The sequence below is a fragment of the Maylandia zebra genome, linkage group LG16 (assembly GCF_041146795.1).
Source record: "Maylandia zebra isolate NMK-2024a linkage group LG16, Mzebra_GT3a, whole genome shotgun sequence".
NCBI classification, from domain to species: domain Eukaryota; kingdom Metazoa; phylum Chordata; class Actinopteri; order Cichliformes; family Cichlidae; genus Maylandia; species Maylandia zebra.
The window spans coordinates 31,301,952-31,309,920 of NC_135182.1; the positions used below are offsets into that span (position 1 = coordinate 31,301,952).

Consider the following 7,969-nt stretch of genomic DNA (forward strand, 5'->3'; position numbering starts at 1 on the left):
TTCTTTTCTTTGTCAAATTTAAGTTTCCTGATCTAAAGGCAGAAAGGCATTCATATGACCAAACTTTCGACTATCTCTAGAAAGAATTTCAGAAGGCGTTTATCCGTCAGGTGACCAAGCAGACTCACTTAGACACAAGCTGTATGTTTATAAGGGCTGCCACAAATGATTATTTTGATAGTCGACTAGTCACCAATTATTTTTGCGATTAGTCGACTAATCAGATCATGCATCCATTGGATAAGAGCAGATGCACCAGCAGCATCTGCTCTTATATAACTATCATTAGCTTACAGCTTTAAGTGTTTAAGGTATGTGCTAACTAAAAATAAAGATAATATGATATTTTATTAAATTTTAATGAAATCTGGAGATTGTTTAGGTGAAGTTTAATAAACTCAGCCGTCTGCTCCTTGCTATCTAAAATATAACAGGACACTGGAGTATGTTCTCGAGCATCTCACACTTCTGATAATCAGTTGTCTGCTTGACGTTTATTCAGCTGTGTAGAAACTATAATTTTAATCTCAGCCAAACCGATTTACTCAGGAACAAATAAAATACTGAAAAAAGCCAAACAATAACATTTTTAAGTTATCTAAGTGACTTATATATCATGTTTAACCTGAGTAGCGAAAGACGGCGGTGGGTTTGAAAACGATTTGCCGGGAGTCCGGTGTTCTCACGGCTCTAGTGAGCCTTGAACCCCGGCTAGCTATCGAGCTGGTGGGTAACAGACGTCTCGGAAAACGTCGGAGCACTTTTGAAAATATGTGATGTTTTGATAAACTGAGCAGATATTTGAGGTTTACACAGCTACATTCTCGCCTGAAAATATGTTAAACGTTTATTTTGTGACCCAGAAAGAATAAAAAGAGTAATATTAAAACTAACCAGCTGCCGCCATTGTTGGAAACTAAGCAGGGCCGCGCTATGAATTCTGGGATAGGTTGGGCCACGAAGTATACACCCGACCCATCCTTCAAATCTGGGGAAATGAAACGCGCATTTGTCGGGATCTTCGAATTTGGACAGTCTTCGTCGTCTGGTTGTAACATAATCGGCCTACAAATGCGGGCACAGGAGGATGCGGTTCCTGAATTTGGATACAGCTATGATACCGGACACTGCTTCTTCTTCGGAGTTTAACGGCAGCTGGCATCCTTGTGCATGCAGTGCTGCCATCTTCTGTTTCAGTCCGTTATTACACTCTTAAATCCTACTACTTATTCCTGCGTCTTTTGGGATCTTACAAAGCTTCAAACGACGCGTCAACTATTAAATTAGTCATCGACGATTTTGATAGTCGACGTAATCGTGACTAGTCGACTAATCGTGGCAGCCCTAATATTTATATGCACAGTTGTGACCATTTTAATCAAAAGAGATAAAGGTAGTGACTAAAAGACGCTAAATTAAGTGATGCTGAGCTCAGCATTACAGGTAGGGTGCTCAGAGATCTGAAGTTAGCTGCATCTGACCAAGATATCTCCTGTGTGCATCCTTTGTGGGATTTTCAAAATACGGTAGACTCAGAATTCACTGGAGGGATTTGTTTTGTTTTTATTCCATCTAAACTTCCGGTGGGCAAAGCCATCTGAAATACCCCACATCAACTGAACAACACACTGTGAACAAAAGTTCTACTGTAGCCTTTGTGACTTTCAAGCAAATACCTCTGTATTAAAATGTCTCAATTCTGGGAACCTCATCTAACTTAATCTCTATGAATAAATCATGCTCGCATTGTAATTTCACTCGAGAGTTTCTGTCAAGTAAATCAGACCACAAAAAAGCTATGGTAAGGAAATGAGTTGTGAAGAGAAACTGATGGCTGTGAAACCCCCCCCCCCCAAAAAAAATTCAGTCAATAATGAAAATTCAGCTTTGGCTTCTGGACTGGATTTTTATGCATCACTTGGATTTATAATTAAAACGGGCAGGAAAAGAACAGCGTCAAAAGCAATATTAAGTTGTAGGCAGCTGTTGTGGCTTTGTGACATGCAAGTATTGCGCAAAAGCTGCTTTAAGACCAACATGACATCTTTCCAGAACGCAGTTAATCAAGAAACCAAGTCACCACGGGCTGTCACAGAGCAGCGCTTATTGAGTTTGTGGAATGCACTTTTCAGTTTGACCACAGTGAACCGACTACGCTGGACCATTTTCTTTCGCTTATGGTTTTAAGATGTTAGGATCTAATCTTGGCTGGTTGCAAGTGGACATACTTATCAGATTAGTCAGTAGATCTCAGAGGGTTCATCACCCGACCCGCCAATAAGTTTGCAGCAGGGAGCATGCAGCTCCAGTTGCCCTCCAGTTGAAGGCTTTATGGTCAAAAACACCCAATGTTTCGAGCCTAATGCCCCACCAGAGGACCCTGTGTCCCACACCGCACTCCAGCTGTTTGGTTTTTGTTTAACTTGTATCAGAAGTTCAAGAAAATCTAAGGTGAAAAGAGAGAGTTTCATCTAAGAAATGCACAATGTTTCTCCATTTAATGAATAACCATGTCGCCATAAAGATTGCAATTCATGAGTAAAAATAGTGGCTATTATTAACTTACTCTATGAATCACTCTGCATGATCACTGTGGGATTATGGACAACTTTTTCTGTGCCAGCCTAATCTGTGGAAATAGATATAGTCTGCTACAGAATCTCTCTCTCTCTCTCCATCCACATATAACAAAATCAGGTGATGATTTTTCTACACAGCCACGTTTCACATATGCAGTAAACATCAGCTGTGAGCAAATATGGCAGATAACCTCTGACACGTGTTCTATCCAACAGGTGACCTTTACAAGATGGGAAAACGGCACCAGCTCTTAAAGAGCTCTCTCCGGGGTGCTTCTGTGTAGGCACACGGCTTTACAACAAGCTCACACTTCAGACAAAAGCACTCCTCATTCAGAACGCGTTCATATGCATAATACCAATCTAACGAAGCAAGGCCAGAAAAACAAACCCGACAAACAAGCTGTATGGGACTCACTCTGTTTGCAGGCTGTCTTCCTTTCCCCCGTGAGCTGAATGTTTATTATCCATACCCAGACATTTCCACTGGAGTTTCTGTGGCGATAAATGTGCAGCTGTTAGCACCAAAACAATTAGCTTTCTAAGCCATCGAAGAAAAGCTTAACGGTGCTAAACTTACCTTCATTTGTTTAACTTCCCGTTATACGACGTCTGTTTTAATTCTTAATTAATTTCACTATCTGAAAACACGCGCTTGTTAGTTTATTAAACAATGCTAGCTCTTCTTTCTTCCTGTTAAGAGTTGAATATTTTACTATTTAGGACAGCTGGCCTGTCCTCTCTTCTCTCTCCCACTGAGTTAGTGATACGCACTTACACAGCACCGTAAGGGGGCGCTATTTGACCAGTTGTTAATTGGAAGGTGCAAAGTATTTAGAAACATGTTTTTTAAGTAAATAAATACAGTTACACTATGGTTGAAATGTAACATTGCAACTGCAACATAATATCGAAACAGAAACACAAGATAACCTTTATCGTGTTAAATACCTGACTGTCGTATATGTGGTTAAATCAGATATTTAACCAAACTGTAAATGTAAATATAATACAAAAATGACACAGAGGTTGCCCGTTGTTTGCAAGTGAATGTGTTGACCAACTGGTCACACTTTCAATCACAAGGTAGTCACAAAGGATACTTTCAGACTTGGACTGTCTGTAGTCCCGCTTAGACAGATTGGTGAAGGTTTGCAACTAATCACCATCCAATTCATAAATGAAGACAGACTCCCAACATGACCCAATCAATCTGAGTCAGTCTGCAATGATGAACACAACTTGTCTGCAACATGTCTTTTTGCGAGTGGTTCCCAGCTGGTTATATTATGGTTACATAACTATATAAAGCAAGGCTGCCGAGCACCTGTGTCATTTTGCATGAATAGCTGCAACTATGACAGCATAGACGGCAACTATGTCACCACTTGTGAAGGAATTTCTGTTTTAAATTCATGAGTTTATGTCTGGAGTCTAATGTAAGTAGCAAATATGAATTTCTGTGCATGCAGATAGCAACCGACTGATTAATCACAGACTGAGTTCACTTTATTGCCATTTTATTGCATATTGAAGCACCAAACTCCCTTAGAATACAGCAACTGTCTGCAAGTGGTTGCAGAACTGGTCCTTGTCTTTGAAGCAAGTTTCAATTCAAGAGGACCGCAAGTTCATTGCATACAGTTGCAATTCTTTTCATCATGCGGTGGATTCCAACTTTTTTTTGGCTTTAGCAGAACAAGGAAGTATTCACTTAATACCTGAAATCTATTACTTTGGTGTCTTATTCTATCTATTTGATCTATTTACTATTTAGCTCTCTGTTTGAATTTCCCTTCTGGGTATCAGCTTTTTCCTCATCACAATTTTACATTTGGACCTGAGGAACTAACTGGTGCAAACCTAAATTGAACATTCACACACTTGTAAGAATGAATGGGATATGGGAAAAGATTGTGATTTCAGTGTTTTTCTTTTCTTTAACGGAGCACCATTATCATGTGTTACACAAATGTTCTGGCCAGAGCAGTGACCAATATATTTATGACTATGCAGCATAATATCTAGCTCCCCAAGGAGTGTTTACAAAAGGCAGGAAATTACACGAGTTTGGAGCTTGTATGGTTTCCCACGCTGACTGGGTGGCAGTGACAAAACGGAAAGATGTCCAATGGGAGCCCTGGATCTAATCTTAATTACTGAGAGGTCTTCATAGTTAATGTACAAAATTGCTCCAGGTACATTCATACTCTGACTACACTTGCATATGTTTCTTTCATGATATTGTGGAAAGTTTCCTCTGAGGTCTGTTTGAGTTGAGCTAAAAGAGTTTTAGAGTCAGACTTATGATTCATTTAGCTCTGTATGAACTGAGAATCACCAGTGTATTTCATCATCATTATTATTCATGAGAGAGTTGGAGCTGCACTGCCCTTAGTAATTTTCTTTATTGGGAAAATCCATCACAAACTCATTTAAGGATCTCTTAAGGCAAACCCATGATTTAGAATAAAAGGAAGGCTTCCTCTGGACAACATGACAAATTAATGACGTGTCTGCAGTTACTTTCATCTCCACTGGCAGCGCTGTGAATATTTCATCCCCTTGGGGAAACTCTTGACATACACTGGCAGCGCTAACTTATAGAACAGCTCTGCCTCTTTTTTCAGTCAGTTCTGGTTGGCATCCACTACAGACAACTTGGCCAGGGGCTTGAGAAGCCGGTCCAAAAGGCCCCTGCCATGTTTACTGTTCTGTACAAGCCTCAGCACGGCACAGCATGGGTGGCCCTGCTACGCAGTCGCCTTGAGTCTCATTGAAAATGCGGCAGTATTATGGAAACACCGCACCCATCTGGCTCAGGTTTTACCCAGCACATAACAAGTCAGCCCTTATGCTTTACATGAACTATATGGATACTGTTCAGGGGAGGTTTGCTCATGTTCCTTTATATGGACGTGGGTGTACTTAAAGTGCTTGTGAATAAACATAATAATGTCTGACAAATAACATAAGTGGTGAGTTGCATAGCTTTGGATCTGCACTCCATATTTACAAGGACCACAAAAATTAAATCTTCCATCTCAAAAAACTGAACTTAAGCTTCTTGTCTGTGTACACGTCATAGACTGTATGAAACAAAAAGACGTGGCCACCGTAAAATAACCAATTTGTTTGTGAAGCTGAGCCTCTTGAACATCAAAACCTAGGTGTTGACGTTCAACAGAAGCAATGAGCAAGGGCTGGATTTACCAGTGACACATAGAGACCAGTCGGCAACCATCTGGCAACCACTGGTCACTGGAGAAAAATGTTGTATTCTGTGGTTGGTGAGCGGTTGGTTGAGGCTTCTGTCAGTTGTATAAAATAAATTGCTAAAGTCTGAGAGACCAATAAGTTTGTGTGGGAAAAAGTGAGACAAACTGGAAACAGAGACCTTTCAAGTATGTTCTGTGCCTTAGCACAGCAACTCAGCACACATAAAAAAGAAATGTTTTTTAGTTTTCAGAAGAGCAAAATGAACACAAACATTCCTGATTCCTGTTTGTGTGCACACACCTGTCCAAATACAGATGATTCAGATTTAAAAGGTGTCATTTTTACTTTGTGAACATATTCTGTTTCCAGTTCATGTTACACGTTTCAGTAATACTTGGTGAGTAATTTGCGAGTGTTTGCAGTCAGCATCCTCCATGTAAAACATAAGCGACTGCAGCAATTGACCAAAGTGATCACAAGGAGGTCTCCTTGTGACCAGTTTCACCATTCACCAGCCAGCAACTTCCAATAACCAACTGGTCAAAGAATACACATCAGAAAACTAAGGTTGTCCAATCTCTATGCCTGTGGACAATGCTTGTTGCTATGGTAGCTAGTTTTCAATCACTAAAACACACCTCGCTTTATTATATTGTATTAGATAAGGCCTGAAACTAATGATTAGGACCGTAAACTCATCAGTACATTGTTTGTCAAGGCCATGAGTGAGTTGAAGGGGTTGTAGCGAAGTCATTTTCTTATAGACTTCCTCACTTATTGGCCAGGTGCAGTAGATGCAGAAGCTAACTTCTGCATTAGCATTTGTTCTTGTCAGTATGTAGTGGAACTGTTACTCATCGCAAGCTTTCACAGTGCCATTTTTTAAATAAAACATGTTCGTATTGACAGTATGCCAGGTGTGTGTATTTTTGGGTACAGCTCTGGCTGCTACAGAGGCAACACAGTCCAATAATTCTTGCTTTCCTTGGCTGTTTTATAGCTCCCTATCCCCCCGGGAAACAGGACGCATACTCAACAGGCCGCTACTCCTTCAAGAGCCTAAAGAGGCAGGCAACCATTCACTCACACATTCACACATTTGCAGCCAGTTTAGAGACATCAGATAGTCTAATATGCATGTCACTGGAGTCTGAGAGGAAGCCACATGGAAAGACCCTATCAGAACAGCAGATTAGAGGGTAGAAGCTTCTTGTCACAATGCTAACCAATGCTGGATCTCCATGTCTTAACCTGATATATCGTAGCTATATGAACCAGCGCTAATCAAGCTCTTACGTAAAGGTCAGACACCCAAGAAGGTCCAATTATTATGTAACTGTTCTACAATTAAAGCTGCTTGCCCTTCAGAGACCTTAACAGTGGCTCAACAAAACAATGTGTCTTATAGTCTTTGTTTGGTGTTCCTATCACCATGCATTTTGCATGTGTGCCCAAGGAAGTGTTTGCATTATAAATGTGACATGCTAGCCAACAGTGACGCACGACATAGCATATGGTGCTCCTCCAGTCTTAATAGTGCATTGGACCTCAGACCTCAGTTACAGCATTTCTGCAAATGGCTGGCAGTCATTCCTGTGTCCTACTTCGGTTGGACTCTCGTGTACGTTAGGTCAGTTCAGGTAATGGGCTTTTTTGCGTTTTATCACTTCAGCTTTTCCGGAACGCTCCATGTTGCACCTCGGAGATGGTTTTCCAGACTATAGTTTGGAACACAAGTGGGTTAACTCTGTGGAGTTTCAGACAAAATAAATCATTACAACATTTGGATGAAAAATCGCAGACAAACATAAATGCACTCAAATATATGCACACACACGCTTTGAAAACAGTTTAACATGGTCAGTGTTTCTTGCTCCATTAAGAATTCAAGGGCCAGGATGACTCACAAGCGTTTCATCTGTTCTTGGTGTCCACTACAGCAGTGAATCCAGCGGCTTGCAAAATATGACCAACCGCTGAGCTGCTCCCTCATCCGCTCTGTCCTGTTTTTACAAGGGCCCGAAGCTTTCACTGACTCAAGCCCATCCTGTGACGGGTCATAGGTTACTGTAATTTAGCATGTGCGTTCAGATGGTAGTCATTCAATTTTCCTCTTCCTTTCATGTACTTTTCTGTATGTGTGGCACTTGCCGTTACTGCCATTTTCCAAG

General features: G+C 40.8%; 1 long non-coding RNA gene across 6 annotated transcripts in view; it reads right to left on the reverse strand.

Annotated features, from left to right (window-relative positions):
- Window positions 1-3,370, reverse strand: part of LOC101469309 (uncharacterized) — a 130,870-nt gene extending 127,500 nt beyond the window's left edge. For all 6 annotated transcript variants that reach the window (XR_013093642.1, XR_013093641.1, XR_013093640.1 and 3 more), the window contains exons 1-2: window positions 3,160-3,370; window positions 2,998-3,074 (exon numbers count right to left, since the gene is read on the reverse strand). This is a non-coding gene — a long non-coding RNA (uncharacterized LOC101469309). The remainder of the gene's footprint in view (window positions 1-2,997; window positions 3,075-3,159) is intronic.
- Between the last annotated feature and the right edge of the window lie 4,599 nt (window positions 3,371-7,969).